Genomic DNA, 16619 nt, shown 5'->3' with positions numbered 1-16619 from the left:
TGACTGGCAGTGTGGAGGTGCCCACCCGAGCTGTGAGGAGCTGTCTGCTGAGAGGGTCTGTGAGAAGAGGCTGCTTAAGGCAGCTTTCTGGACATCCCTTTGCAGATTTTTCAGTAGTATTGCACAGACTATTTATTTTCCCCCATTGTTTTAATTGTATCCATTTTTTGATCTTGCCATAATTTGATGATAATTGATATTATTGCAGTGGTGCTATTCTTTCAGCAGAGAAATAGGCCACACAGTTTTAACCTTTGGGAACCACGTAGACATTCAGATATTTCAAAGAAAATATTTTTTCAACAGTGATCTGACAAGGAAGTGATCTATTACTGAAATGCATTTGTTTCTGTAGAGATGTAGCAGCCTTGCTCAGCATGTGATGCTCCTAGGATGCATGAAGAAATGTACAATGTAATTAGGTGAATTTTATGTACTCTCAATGAGGGCTTCTTTACCAAAATTATCTCTGGGCTTCTGGTGATCATCAGGATCTTTGTTTTACATCTGGTTGGTACATTGCACCTGTATGACACAGATCCCCACACCACTGGCTTTTGGCCAAGTCTATGAAAAGTTACTGCTACTAAATATAGTAAACAGAATAATAATAATTGTCATGATGGAAGAGAGTTTATATTTATTAATTTCTATTAGTTCAACTCTGCCTTTCCATTAGGACAATAAGTGACTTCTTTACATATCTGTTTTCTTTCTTCTACATTCATTTTAGCTTCTTTTATGGACATAACCTCTGCATGCGTTTTTCAACAACATTCACTGAAGCAGAAAAAATGGTTTATAGGTGATCTTTTGAAAGGCCCACATGGGTGAATGCAGGGACAATGCCAATGTTTGTCTTTCGCTTGCATGTATTGCAGCAGAGAAACTTGACCTTCTTTTAAAATGCAAACAACAGCTGTAGACTCCCAGGCTGTCAGGGAATCCTTGGTATATGGAAAAACAGACTTTTTTTTTCCATGCTGTTGTGAACCTTGTGAGAATCATGGTTGTACATCTTTGCAATGCAGCCCATTAGATTTTAGAGTTTATAATTTCACATAATAGCACATTTTTTCCCAGAATGCTTTTACCCACAAATAACAACTTCCATATACTGAGGCTACAGAAATTTCATGTTCTGTCCCAACCTACACATTGATAGGTCTGAAGGGTGTCTGAAGCACAGTTCAATAAAAATAACAATTGCACAACCATGTGGCTTTTGGCCCTGATGAAAAGGTGATAGTTTTCCCAGTCAGTAGTGGTTATTTGTGTAAATGCACACAGATGAGCTATTTTTGCTTCATAGAACAGTGTGTTTGTCCAGAGCAGGTCTTGGCTTTATTGTTGTAAAGAACTCCAAGTCAGCAGGTACACCAGAGAGAAGGAAAATATGAAGTTGCAAATCTGGCTGTAGCTGTAGGAGAAAGGTTGGACTATTTCACACCCTGGGACAAACAGAGCAGAAGCTGACTGTGGCCTCTTGCCTCTCTGTCTCTCTCTCTCCATAGAGACACCTCAGTATTTTGTTTCCTTCTTCAGGCAGTCACCACTTGGCTGTGGGTTATGAATGATGCTTGCAGGGATAAATGCCTGATCCTGCACCCAGCTGGGCGAATGTGAATCAGGAGCAGCTCAGGAGGACCATTCTGGCAGAAGGCAGATGGAGGGCCCTAGAGAGGTCACTCAGCAACTGGATTAGGAGCGGCTGAGAGTCCTCCAAGGTGCCTGGCAAGGACTGAACTCCTCCCTCTGACTCACCTCACTTACCTCGGTTGCCAGTGTGGTTGTCAGTGACCTGCATCGTTTGCTGATCTGTGGGAACCTGCAGCACATTCCTGCTCTGAAATGCTGCCTGCATTAGTGACATCATCCTTGCAGGAAGGAATGTTAACTCCAGTGCAACATCTGGGCAGCTGTTGGTGCCTGAGCTGACCGCACAGAGAATTCCACTGTTTCACGTGGTATTCCACTATGGCCTGTGCAAACAATCTTCCTACCCTACAGCTCCCAAGGTTATCTTGCTATTTATCTGGAATAATTGATAAATCAATTATGAATCAACATAACTTGTAAGCAAGCTCTAATTTCTGGAAGTAGTCTGAGGCAAAGGCTTGAGTTTTTGGGAAAGTGCCTCTGTGTATAGTTGATACGCCCAATTTGCTGCTCTTCTGACGCTCAAAGATACATACCTGGAGTCTCTGGAGAGGTTTGATTTTGCATTAGTTTGTTTTTGGAGAGATTTCCTAGTCCAGCAGTCAGAGCTCAGGATGCAAAGCCGGAGTCCCAGGCTTTTCCCTGCTCTGCAACCTCAGAGTTTTGTCTCATGCCTCTTCCTCTCAGTATTGCTATTTTTGATTTGGGGAGTGGTAGTCTTTACACTTAAGGTGACCACTCAGGGTTCATATCAGTGTTTCACAGTTAATGCTGTTTGAGTGTTTGGCAGATATGAAATCCCATATGGTGTGGATTATAAAGCCAAGAGGGGTGGTTGCTCATCAAGACTGTGACCCATTTATTGGAGGTGGGCCCAAATCTAGACACTGGATCAAACATACCTGAACCCTGGGGAAGCTCAGTTCTGACTGTAAGCCCATTCCCATCTCTGTAAACACCAGACAGGAACACAACCAAAGATTTTTGGGAATATCATATATATATATATATGATAATATATAGATAAAGTTTGAATCCAGAGCTGAGCCTTGTTCCAAACTGTCCCAACAACTATAAATAGGTTTCCCATACCTTCAGTTACATAACTCCAGAAATCAATTTTTTCTAGCAAAGCTTACATGTCAGCACAGAACATTGTCCTCTGCAAGGTTACAGTGGCAAGTTGTCAGAGAATTTGATCCTCAGGATGCTGGTAGAAACCTGGAAAAGCTCCAATACCTTTTGTGCTGGAGATTAGGATCTGGTTTACTGTGTCTCTCTCCTGCTGTCTTTTTGTATCTCCTGATTTTAGTAAACAAGCGGGGAAGGAGAGAAAAGGAAGGAATTCATCACAGGCTTTGAATGATGCAAACAGTTTAATTAGGAAGCAATGTTAGATACAGTTTCCCTTCCTTTGCTGTTTTCCAGGCAGGATGCATCCTTAGGAAACAATAATAGAACTGGGGATTACAAAGCCTTTGCAGGCATTGCAGCCAAGTGGCCACACAGGAAAGTGATACAGGGGCAGGCGCTTGTGTAACGTGAGCGGAAGTTATTCAACATTCCTTGAGGAAGCACAGCACCAGCACAGCTCAGTATCAAGACAAATATTCCTGTCAAGCTGAAAGGGAAGATAATGCTGGGTGCCATTTTGTATTGTTTCTCTTAGTGGAGTTTTGCTGATTTTGCTCTCCCGAGTCTGGCTTCGAAATAACAGCACAACTAAAAATAACCTCACATTTGGGCCTTAAAATGTCTCCGTGACACAAGGTCAAACAATAATGGGCACTTCCTACTCTGTAACCTTTGTAGCAGGCAGAAGGAAAAGTGTTCAAAGAGGGCATTGCTACAGGGGTCAACCTGAAGCATTTGACCCTGAACTGGTTTAGTTCCTAAATTCTCCATCCAGGAGAAGATCTGTGGAAGCCTGTGAGACACCAGTTTTCTGTAAGCTGAACTTCCCTCTGTGCTATTTATAACTGTCCTGATGTTTCACTGTGTAATAGCAGTGTTTGCAAATGCCTGTGCAATTAAACCCTCACCAGCTGGGCTCTGGGAGCCAGGTCCTGGAAAACAGAGCCCATGATGCAGAAAGGTCTCATCAGCCTGAGGAGTTTTGGTCAGTAAATTGCTGATATCCACTGGAATGGCTGGGAGACAGAATGCCTGTGGTCTGATCCACGGCCCTGCTGCTGTGCTGGGTGGAGGTTAGAGAGACTCACTGCACTTGTGAACCTCAGTTTACCACCAGGATACTGAAGTGGTGGGAAATCTCTCTTAAATGCACATTTCTCATACTGTTACACTGGTGTCTCTTTGGAATTGAAAAGGCATTGAGGAGTCATTCTGCTCTTCTCTTTTGGGGATACTTGCCACATATATTTTTCCTACACTGGTCCCTCATCAGAAATTAATTGCAAGAAGAATGCTGTTATACCATCATCAGTACATTCAATGTTCAATAACTGGCGTTTTCAAGTGGTTCCCGTGCTTACTCAATAAAACACTCCTGTTTTCCTGTTTCTGACTGTGGGAAAAGTGAATTCAAGGATGATATTAAACAATATACCTAAAATACTGATTTTTCCCTCCCTCCTCTCTGTACAGAGGTCTTTTGAAATGAAAACTATTATCTGCCTGTGCTCTCTCTTTAATCTTTGAGCACTGAATTTCTTGGTTCCCTCAATAGTATGCACAAGCCTAACTCCCCAGTCTGCCCACAGCTACTGCCTTTGAGCCCTTCAGAGGCTCTACCTTCAACCTAGTCTTTTACTTTGGAGACCCTGCATGACTTGGAGATACTCTTCCCTCTTGGCTTATCATAAAAGTGATTCTTCCCACTCATTCTCTTTTGTATTTTCATGCTGCTTCATCTGGAATGCAAATATGTACCAGGAGCCCAAACCTTCCTTTGAATTCCCCAGTATCACACAAAGGGTGGTCAGAATTGGCTTCCAGTGGATAACAAAGTTTTTTACTAACTGACATTTTTCATAGAAAATGCTGTGAAATCTACTTCATCTTTTAAATGAAAAACTAAGAAACCAAAGAATGAAGGTTTTCTAAACAAATCCATGAGGCTTGGAAGTTTTTTGTTTCTTCTCCAAACCAACATTTCTTCCCTCTGCTTTCATGGATATGCTTTTTCTTAGACTTTTACCTATGTGGGACATCTTTTGCTAAGGCTTCAACATGTAGTTGAGGTCAAAAGAGAATCACTGAACTTTGCTGCATTTCTGCAGATTATTCTATTTAACTTCTCAGTCACTGCATGTGCCAGGATATGAATTAATCTGTGCCAAAACACTTCAGGTTTCCTCAAGTGTAAGAGCATCCATAGAAATCCAAACTCTTCTGTTCCCTGGTGATCAGCATTGAAAAATGCAAGGAGTCTAGTGGGATTTAAGTGATTTATGAAATACAAACCCTGGTACCCTGTGGTGTGTTTGGAACACATTGTCTCAGCCCTGGGAGCACGAAGAACACAGCTCTTCAGATTTTGGCAGCACGAAGAGAGAGGGACAGAGTTGATCCCCAGCTCACCTCCCAAACCAAGATCTGCCACCTCAGGGCAGGGCTGTGGGGAGGAAACGCTGAAACAGCCCCATCCAACTCCAGGGTGAAGAAGAGGCACCTGCAGGTGCAAGCTCTTCTGTTTCTGACTCTGTGTGGGGCACTATGATCTTGTTTTGCTTGAGACTCCAAAGACTCAAAAGTTAGCTCTGTGCAGGGCTCCCAGAGATTAAATAAATTCAAAATGACATGCCCTGCATCCTGAGGGGTCACACCATTATGCATAGCATTTTGTGCAGAACATTCATTTCTGATGAGGGCTTTTATTGATGGCATCATTAGTATCTAAAGAGAGAGGGAAGATTGATTTGCTTTGACAGAGCATCAAATATTCCTGTTAGGGTATAAACACAATTTGTTACCCATGTGGAGAACTGTAGAAAAATTAAAAATTAAATTATGTAAAAAGTATTTGTTCAAAAAGTCAGAAAAATTGCTTGCAGCCAGATCTACCCACGTTCAAGGTAAGTTTGCAGTTTGGAGAACAAAATATTGAATTAAATTATTACACTGGTTTCTTACTCATCTGGTAAAAAAAAAATTCTGATACAATGGACAAAGGAAAATTTGAGTTTGTTTCAAACTGTTGCCACCTCTGGATAAATTAGTCTCTCAGGTACTTCTAAATTTATCTTTGTATCATGACAGGATAAAGGTTTTAATATTTGCATTGTGACAGTAAGTTTTTCATCCTACTATTAGTATTTTGAATAATTTGATTCTCATCCCAAGCTGCACATCACAGAGTCAATTTTTCTACATCAGGATCTTTTCCCATAATTTCCTAGCAGTTTGGGAGTTGGATGAGGTGAAGTGAGGAGGCTGTATACCTGAGAGGAGAATATCAGGCAAAAAATTATGCACATTTGCTCTCCTAACCCAGATTTTCTCAGCAGTGATATCTGCTGTAAAAGCTGCAGGAAAGGTGAGTGCACCGTTTGATTAAATATGAGCTTGAAAGCTGAATTTCTACATTTGAAACTTGGTTTCATGTGAAGTTATAAAGCTTCACCCAGGCCTGTTGATTTTATTTCACAGATTTGCATTAGGCAATGACTCAGTTCAGAGGACCTTGGGGCTGACACTGACCCTGCCCTGAATTGTGTTTTTTTGCCTTGCAGTGCCAGGCTGGAGCCCCAAAGCCCAGTTGCTCTGTACAAGCTGATAAAAGCACCACGGATTTCATGGGTCAGATTTAACTCAGTAAATACACATTTACATTTTGTAGGAGCTAACTGGGCCAGGAGAGTTTTCCTCTCAGTCACACTGTACAGAAGCACCTGAGACATTCAGGTATGCAAGCCCTGGCTATTTTCTGTCAGGACTTGTTGCATTAACATTGAAGGACTATCCTTTAACATCAGCTCCTGTTTTTCCCATCTGTGAAACAAGGAGAGCTCCCAGTCTTTTGTAGTCCTGGGTTTTGGGGGTTTATAAGTGATAAATTTCATGTAAATAAAGTGAATGAAAGATTTAACCTAGTGAGGAATATAATATTTATCTTTCTTTTTTTTTTTTTTTTTTTAATAAAAGCACTGCTTATTTAGACATGTTGAGGCAGTTGCTTGGGTTGTGAAAGAAATTGCTGTCTTCAAAACTGGAATAATGTCCCTTGGGGCTACACAGAGAGGATGGTGGGGAGGCGACAGGGAGTATATGCCAAGACTGAGAAAAATATACATTAAAGTTGTGCTGAAAATGCCTGGATTGATGTTTTTGTTTGTTCTGCCAGGATTCTTCTCAGATCTAATGAGCACACATCATAACTCGTGCTGACTTGAACCGTCTGTGAGCAGAAGCCGTGGAGTCATTTTCACCACATCTCTTGTCTAGGGAGAGCTGCTTGTTTTGGGATGGTGCTGGTGGCCAAAGTGAGTACATTTAGCAGGTTTTGCTCATGATGTTTTCTGGGGGGTTGCCTTTTTGGGGAGGGGTCTTTTATTCATGGGGAAATCTCCCAGCCAGGTCCACCTGTTGACTCCAACCTGTTCTCCCAGTCAAATCCTAGGAGATCCTGATTTGATCTGCAGTGGCCTTGGCACCTCTTTGGTCAGTAAGAGGTGAGGATAAGTAATATAATACCAGTCAAAAGGTCCTCAACACACTGTAGTATCAATGCCTCTGGGCATAATGGATCATAGATTTGATTCCTTTGTGAGCTGCCAGTGAAACCTCACCATGGCAGTTTTTCCTCAAATTTTATATTAAATAGCATGTATCTTATCTCCTTATCTCCCTGTGAAACAGCAACGTGGAAGAGTGTTCAGGATCAATCTTGTGCTTCATGAAAATGACCTGGCAGTACTCCTTTGCCAGATCATTCTCACGTATTTCAAAACAAAACTGAGCACAAACTCCTACCAGTGAAACACTTAGACTGAGTTTATCCCTGAGGAGATGATGAAAAACAAACAACACGTGACATTGCTAATCACATTCTGTAATATATCACTGGAAGGCTCTGAGACACTGCAGCAAAGGGCACAGTATTCAGAATGGAATAGAATGGCTTTGATCTGAGGTTCATCTTGGGTTATGCTGTGGAAAAAAAACCCCAGCAAGCCCCAGACAAACCTTGCTCTGTTACAAAGATAAAAATGAGCATTCACATTGAATTTTATGAACAGGTAGCTCAGTGGATTCTAGGAACATGCAAAACCTGAGTAGCAGGGTTACAAGCACATCAGTAGTATGATTATGTGCAAGAGTTAAAAGCAAGCTAGTAATTTGCAAATTCCCCAATAATTTATTGCACATTAATTATTATTTATTTTGTATGTTAAACTAGATTAATTATTAATTGTTCATATTATTATTCATTAATTCATTTATTAATAATTCATTACTTCACCATTTGAAACTAGAACAACATTTCACATACAGTCAATGCACCAGGGCCAATGAAAACCTTCAGTGACTGAGTCTGATAGGGACAGAGGATGGTGTGGGAAAACACCTCTGGTTCTCTCATCCTGCTCAGCTCCAGTCCCAGCAAGATGCCCAGGGGCTTGTGGAGTTTTCAACTTCTCCAAGGGTGGAGAGTTGCCAGCCTTTCTGGGCTCCTGCTTCGGTGTGTGACCACTCTTCTGGTACAAAGTTCTTTTCTTTTATCTTGTCTAAATGTCCCATTGATTGGTTCTTTTGTTTAAAAGACACTGACTTTCCCAGTCTTTGCTTGTCTAACACAACTTCCTGCCTTCTCTTCTTTATACCTCTACCACAAAGCACTTGGTGAAGGATAGGAAAGCCAGGCTCTGGGAAATTACTGATATATGCCACCTTTCAAGGCTGTCTGCATGATACCCTGTAGCACATAGATTAGGATTCTCCCTCTAAATCACTTTTATTTGAATTGTTCTTATGTAAGTGCTGTTGTCATGTGGTGATGCACTGCAAATAAGTGATGGATGCTCTACAAACAATGTTATTCTAACACACTACGGATTGAGCCAGTGCTTTCCAAAAACCAGCATTGTTTTAAAGATCCTTAAAATTTTTTTTCAAGACTACTCGGTATCCTTAAGATACCAGGAAGTGTCTTTGGGAATTTCATGTTTATTGGTTGCAAATATTACTCCCTTTTTTTCTGCCCTGTGATAGTGGCTCTTGATCTTCAGATTCATTTGTGGTCAGAGGTTTAAAAGGTTAAGTCCAGTAACTTCTTTGGGAAATGTGCTGTACTCTGAAGGAGGTGCTGCCTTTCGTTTTCACAAGATGATGTACGAACTACGACTTTCATCTTTTGTCTCTCTAACTCTTGGATGCTCAAAGGTGGAAGAATCTGCAGAGATAAGAGGCTGTGGCAGGTGACCACCAGTTCTCATGTGGGCAGCCCTCGCCTGGTGCTGTGACAGGAGATAGATGGCAGTGCAAAGGGGGAGGAAGAAACCCCATTTCTCACTGCTTTCATTTGATCTGCTTCCTTTCTCACATCTCCGTGTGTGGGGCAAGGGGGAGGGGAAGGAGGGTGAGGAGGGGAGGACGAGGGTGGGAGTTTCCTTCATGCTTCAGCAGTGGTGCTGAATGTGAGGGAAACAATGGTTGGTCTGAATCCAGGCATTCCCTTGGGCAGGGGCTGTTTGGGGAGTGAGCACAGACCTGTGATTCTCACAGGTACCACTGCCAGTGGCTGCAATACCTGTGGGGCATCTGGGAACCGATTGGGAAGTGGTATGCAGTTACAACTCTGTCCTAAATTTCATCCTCTGAGTTTTCAGCAAAACAGATTTGTCTACCTCTGAATAATTTTCAAGATAAGGTTTAACACTCAGCTGTCAAGATGACACATTCTCTTCACTTCATCTGAAGTACGGGAAGTGCACATTGCACTCACTTTTTTAAAAAAAAAACCCCAAACCCTGAGTATTGTCACAGGAAAAGATAGGTTCCACTGCAAAGGAAATACATGTAATCAGCTTGCTGGTAGTTGCACCACAAACCGCCTGAGCACCACGCTGCCTTCTTTCCTTAGCAGCTGTGATTAAGGGTCCTGAATGCAATAACTGCTTCAGAAAATGCAGGGGCATGCACCCCCCCAGCACTGCAGGCTACAGCAACCAATGGTTCTGCACCAAAAATAATCCCTGCCTGCCTCTGCCTGACAGCTGGCAAGTTTTTGGTCAGCTCTTCTCTTCTGTTTTCCAATGCTTTCATTTCTCAGATAAACAAGATTGATTCGGAGGGGTGGGTGGTGATTCACGTGGGTAAAGATCATGCAAAACCAGGTTGTGTTTTGTAACATCTCAAAATAATTTGAAGTTATTTGCTATTTACATTATGTGTTTTCTGCTGGGGGAAATCTTTTGTGGTGAAAATCATTTTACAAGAGCTATATGTGATTTTCTCTGGATCAGACTTGAACACAACAGTCTGGATATTGTCAAAACTGATTTGGACTGCCCAAGCAGCCTCTCACCAGCAGAATGGGCTCAGGTAGCTAATGATGAGCTGTGTCTTGAGATTCCAATAGTGTCTTCCTCCTGATAAGAGCAATATAAGATAAGTCTTCTCATGGAGCCACAACCTTTGGCTGCAGCTGGCATTGTGATTTACCAAAAACGAGAGCAAAATTCTAGATGAACTTTATTCCAACTCTTACAGGTTTCATTCGGGTCAAGTTCATTGGCAAGTCAGCTAAACGTTATTTAAGGCTTGATTGTTTGTTCCAGACATGGACCAGAAACAGGAGTTAGAAAGGAGCTGCACCCTGATGGCAGGTGGCTGATGAGGAAGGATATTTCTTTTTAGAGGTCCTGCCCTTGTAGAGACTGATTTACACCTCCTGCATCCCTTCATGGTCTCACCATGTCTTGGTTCAACTCTGCTGACCAGCTCAGCCTCTCTCAGGAAGAAGCTTCTGGGATGTTTGGAGGAACAGTTCCTCTTCCACCTGAGTTGTAAAGCCTAACGTTTTGTGCTAGGCCAGTCTAGGAAGCCCAAAGGTAGGAAAGAAATTGATTTCTGTTATTCCCTCCCAACCTCTACCTATAGCATGATTCTGAATGAGAAAGGCTGCCCTTGATTTTTATTGGGTTTTTAATTTTATTTTTCTTTAAAGAGGGCTTTTTTCTTTCCTTTCCTTGTTATTGTTTCCTATTACTTGTTATTAAGGGAAAAGATGCAGGAGAAGGCATGTGGATAGAAGAGTGTGTGATGCAAAAATCCAGCTCTAAGACAGCTGTCTTTTTGGGAAGGGCTTGTGAGGAAAATTTTTGAAAGAAAACCACATGCAAAAAGATGCCTTTGTTTCTCTTGGGGCTTTCTCTATTATTTGAGATGAATGTTTTTGACTCTGTTCGGGCAGGATAGCCCGTGCCTGTGTGTGTACACAGATCAGGGGACACATTACATAGCAGCACAGAGACCTTGCCCAGCCGTGGTGCTTGCACGGGACCGTGGATTCTTCAGCTCCTACATCACTCCCAGCTTAGTCAGACGTACCCTGCAGACAGCAGACTGCTTAATGTGTTGCTGTTGTTTTGATTTCGAGGCTCTGGGGCCTGGCTCTCAGCTGGCTTGGACTGAAAAGGGACAAACAACAAACTCAGATAACTCAGAGGATGCAGGAAATAAACGACATATATGTATTTTTAAGGATATGAATGATGAGGGAGGAATTGCTGATATGGCTGTGAACCCTTGTGATATATTTAGAACCTTTGAGTAAAGCTCCAGTTCACTGAAGTCAATAAAAATATTGCTACTGTATTCACTGGAAACAATTCTTCTGTCCTCTGTCAGAGGAAAGTATTAGTTGAAAACACACCATCACTTGAAAATACATCAACAGTGCTTTCACATCTGTGTCCCCAGGGAATAAATGACACTGTACTTCCATAATGCCCACGTACAGGCATACATCTTTGCAAAGATGCTGTCGTGAACCCTGAGAGCCCTGTCTTTTTGCTTCTTTTCTCAGCTTCCAGGTCAAGTCCTGGGTCAGGTCATAGGTGTTACCACTGGGGAGGAGGAAGGAAACGTGTCCTACTCACTCCAATCCAAGCAAGTTTTTGTGTAGGAGTGGAGTGTTTTGGGGTTGGGTTTTCTTTTGTTTTGTTTTGTTCTGTTTTGTTTTGTTGGGTTGGTGGTTTTTTTGCAATGAGTTATGTTTTCTGTTCTATTTTAAAAGCAAAGTAAAGCTCATGTAAGTCACGTGCACAGCCACCTTCAGCTTTACTGAAATTCTCTGCAGCAGAGGAAAGGCAATAGTATTGCAAACGTGCAAGTGGTATTTTGGGGTTTTTTATAAATATCTGAGTTCTTTGGATCTCCCTGAACCAGACTCTAGGGATTGGTGTGTTTCATAAGCAATATCAAAATAGTTTTAGTATCAGTCACTTGGATGTGTCACTCTACTCTAGCTTTGTCTCCTGTGGTGTCTTCTTGGGAAATATTATCTGAACTGACTTTGTAATTTTTCCATGGCTGCTCTCTCTGCAGGATGTGCCCTGTGCCAGATGGTTGACTTGAATGAATTCTCTTTACATAGTTAAAAATCACTCTCTTTTATTATTCATGACTTGTTTCTTCCATCTCTCGTGTTTCTCAGTTTTCTCTCTGCTTCATAGACGGGTAGTCATGCCAGATTGAGATGAGGCTGTTATTTCATCTTATATTAGGAAGCCACGTTGGGGCAAAAAAGCGTGTCAGAAGGACAGAGGACATTTTCTCAGATTCCAGCTATGTTAACTCCCTGTCTTGTAAGAAGATGTAGAGAGCTGGTTTTCATAAAGTAACCCTACTGTCACTTTCAGGTTGTCTGCAAGTTTTTTTGTCTGTGAGAAGTGAATAGGAAATTGAAAATAAACTGCATGAGAATTTAAAGTATCTGTAATTTTTTCAGTTAAGTTGTTGAGCTGTGTAGAAGTACTCCCAGCGTATATGAAAATCATAATGAGTCAGTGTCCTTCAAGATGCAGCACCTACATTTATTAGAAAGATCACAAAGCTGGCCTGATGAAAAGATTATGCACTCAGCTGCACATGCAGTACAACTAGGTATTAAAAATCAGGCTCTGAAGTATTTGTTAAAAGCAGATCTAACTCCATTGATGTCAAATGCACTGATTTGTTTTGGACAGGGATCTATTGCTTTAAGTTTATATTCAATATAAACATCATATGAAATAATAAATCTTAGAAGCACATGTTCAGATTATTTGATTTATAATTTCATTTAGTGTAATGCTATTCCATTTCATTCCATTATTGTATTTCTCATTCCTCTGTAACAACCTTGTAAAAGTGACAGGGAGGCTCAGATCTTTGCCCAGCAAACAATATATATTATTTGCTACATGAAAGTGGTGCACAACTCTCTTAAATGTTCCCTAGCAGACTCCTATTGCATTCCACAATGTGCCTGCACTTGAACCACCTCCATTCATATCAGAGTCTTTTTATCCCAGCACACATTGAGCAAGCTGCTCTGAAGCTTAATTCTCCTGACCCTTCAGTGCAGTCGGATATTGTCACCTAATCCCCTTTTTTTCCTTCTGTCCCATGTGTGGTTTTGACTTCTTTCTCTTCTCAATTCCTTTTTCCTCTTCCCTTTTTCTTTCTTTCTTATTCTATAAGCCTCTCTCCAGGCTCCACATTCCAGAATTCATCCTTGCATTAGGGCTGCAATACAATGCTCTCCCAGTGTTAAAGGATTAGACATTAAGGAGACTGTGGCAACTCCAGCCTTACTCTGTGCACAGGGGGAACATAAGGGGATGGAGGAGAGCCTGCTAAAGAGGAAGGAGGCTGAGAAACAAGGGGGGAAAATGGCATCTTAGCAAAACCAGAGTGGGTGACAAAGAGGTTTGTGTGATTAAAACTAACACTTTCTGCTCAGTTTAACACTCTGGATTGTTTCTGGAAGATAGTAAACCAGTCGGAAAGCAAAGTGCTGCACATTACACAGGCATTGGTAGATTAAATGCAATTTTTATTTTAGCAGCCATCTCTGAGAAATGGCCAGTTTGAAGTTTGTCACGTGATGGCATGCCATTCCAATGCATGAGGTGACACTGTTGTCTGAAGTGCCAAGGTTAATCAATAGTGCATAGATTTTTCTTTTTTACATGGATAATTGTGCCTCTGACTCCCAGATTTCCAAAGTTCATACTACTCCCAGAGGAGGAGTCTGGGGTCTTAACTTCTAAATACTTCCTACAGATTGGTTTTAATTTGTTTTCATTTTTCTGAAGAGAATGGCCTTTGTTAAATGCCTTTTCTACTTTCATTATTGGATTGGAAACAAATTATTGAATTGGAAAAGAAGTGTAATACTTTTTAGTAGACACAGGTTCATAACAGTGTAGAAAACCCTATTTTGATGAAATTAAGGTTAATTTCTTTCTTTGTCACCACTTCACCCCTGCAAAAGAAATTCTGTAAAAGCAAATTTAAGGATATAACCATGCTTCATTTAAAGCAATCTGTGATCTCCAGAAGCTATTAAAGAATTAAATTATTGAGATGGGGTCATTCCTGAAGCACGCAGACCTATTAGTGGAGCAGTAATTGTCTATTAGAATCTGTAGCATGACTCACAAAACCCCTATAGAGGGGTTCTTGTTTTCCACCAAGGTTGTTTTGGTATTTGTGGATGGGGTGGGAAAATGAATGTGAAGAAGCACGGTTTTGCATTTTGCACGGGGGGCGGTGGAGCTCGTGGTCATCCTAATCTCTTACGGAAGTGAGGCTGCAGTCGTGGGCCAGCTGCCGAAAAAGTTTTGTCACCCAGACTCATGAGTCTCACCCTTGTGGCTGACAGTTTCATTGTTCCCCAGGAACGTAAGTGTCATGGGAGGTCATGGCTGCATTATTATTATTCAGCTACATTTGAATAAATGTACTTGGCTCTGTAAAGAATGCTACAGGCCTACTTACCCTGCTGTACCCCACAGGCATGTGGTGAGGCTTAAAGATCGTAAAGTGCTTTGAGTTCCTTGGAAAAAAAAAAAGGCACTACATGAATGCAACAGATTCCCATTTGTTCATATAGCATCTGGTCCCACATCAGTGGTGTTATGATATAGGGGATCAGACCCGGAGTGCTGTACATGTGTTGGATTATTCACAGACATAAGTGGAGATATGGCCCCAACCCCAAGGTCTCTGCAGTGTAAAGAGCTGACCTGGCAGCCTCCCAAACTCACCTTCTGCAAGGCACTGAGTGGGCTTTTTAGCACCAAGCAATTAAGGGTGAGGATTGAGACTTGGAGCAGGCAGGGAAAAAGGGCACAGGCTGAGCACTGGGAAGATGAGCAAAATCCATGCTGTAGGAAGAAAGAATCATATCTTGAAATTAAGGGTTGTTTTGGGTGCAGCAGTGATGCTTTACACTGTACTTGCATGCTTTCCATTTTCTTGTGGAAATGCACTGCGAGATTTTGATGAGAACAGAAGGAAGTGGAGCAGTAGCAGTGGGACAGCATCATTTTAATACTGAGCAAATACTTGATTAAGTGAATAATTTTGTTGGCCAGATTCTCACCCTGTATTGCCTGGCCCATATCAAGGGTTTTGTGGTTTCTGGTGTTTTCTTCAAGCTGCAGATTTTTGAGATTTTTTTTTTTTTTTCCAGAAAGCAAGTAAACTTTGGAACCAGGCATTCATGCCAGTTACACATGGATATTCTTCTATCAGCAGGGTACAGTTTGCTGCCTACCTGCTTTAAAACCACACCATGATATTCTCCATCATACAGACTCTGCAGTGGTTTTCAGTCTTTCATCTCCAAAGTGCTCCAGGAACTGGAAAATGGAAAGTGGGTAAAATCTGGAATTGGTACTAAGATAGCACGTGCAATTGCTCCACACAGTGAGAGTCAAGGCTTCTGTTTTTGCACATAAAGCTTGAGTTCTTCATGGTTAATAAAAGAAATTATTTGTTGATAGTGTTCACAAAAGCTGCAAGAGCACAGACACCGTGTAACAGCCCTAAAGAAAATGCTTAGTATGACACTATAATTTTCCCCACCTGTTGCCCAAACTGTCAAAAGGAAACACGTCTCTTATTTCACTCTGAATAAGATGTAGCATGTTTGTGGTTTGGGAAATGATGGCTTGATTCTCTGTCAGTTGAAACAGCTGGCTGGCTGTGAACCAGAGCTGTGGCTGAGACATCCATGTACCTGCCTTGGTTTTCAGTCTCAGGCAGAGAAACCTTTGCTTGCTGCAGTTGGATCCTCAGCAGTCTATCAGGGCAGGACATTAGTTTGAACCCGTTATAACTTTGGATACTCAGCAGTCTATCAGGGCAGGACATTAATTTGAACCCATTATAACTCTGAAGTGGCAATTGCGAAGAAAGGATGTGGATGATGAGAATTCAGAGATAAGGAATAGAGGAATGAGCAAGCTTAAGTTTTTAAAGAAACACTTACGGGTTTATTCCTCACATGTGCTGTTCCAAACTATTATTGAAGAATTCAGTAGACGTAGTCTGTGTAAATTACTTTTTTTTTTGGTGCAAAAATCTGTTGACCAGACTCATCTCCCATTTCTTCTCACTGCTGGGAGCACTGTATCAACCTCATAAAATTCTTTCACATCCTCCCAATTTGCCTTTCCTACCCAACTCATTCATCTCTTCATTCTCCTTTATCTACTTTCTAGCCTAGATCTGCTCCTGTAAAAAATAATCCCAGTTTTGCAGACGTTGGTGATATTAGGTTAAACTGTCGAGGCAGTTTGTCTCAGGAAAAACGACCTGCTGATGGTGGTGGGAAGCATGTCCAGGCCAAAATCCTACCTGGCAGAGGCTGATGGTTGTGGAGAAAGTGCTTCCTCTTTTCCCAGGGTAAAATGAAGCCTTCTTGGGGATCAGTTGTGCCACAAAAAGAGCTACCTGGTGGAATTTGTTTTGTACATTTGGAAAACCAAAACTGTATGGCC

At 41.6% G+C, this 16619-nt stretch overlaps 1 long non-coding RNA gene across 2 annotated transcripts in view; it reads left to right on the top strand.

The window, feature by feature from the left end:
• The window catches only part of LOC106854723 (uncharacterized), an 83448-nt gene that overhangs the window by 7156 nt on the left and 59673 nt on the right, over nucleotides 1-16619 (top strand). For both annotated transcript variants that reach the window (XR_015807454.1, XR_015807453.1), the window contains exon 2: nucleotides 6965-7103. This is a non-coding gene — a long non-coding RNA (uncharacterized LOC106854723). The remainder of the gene's footprint in view (nucleotides 1-6964; nucleotides 7104-16619) is intronic.

This window comes from Sturnus vulgaris, chromosome 18 (genome assembly GCF_052056855.1).
Source record: "Sturnus vulgaris isolate bStuVul1 chromosome 18, bStuVul1.hap1, whole genome shotgun sequence".
Taxonomy (NCBI): Eukaryota; Metazoa; Chordata; class Aves; order Passeriformes; family Sturnidae; genus Sturnus; species Sturnus vulgaris.
The sequence above is the reverse complement of the archived record's forward strand: the minus strand, read 5'-3'. Positions and strand labels throughout refer to the sequence as shown.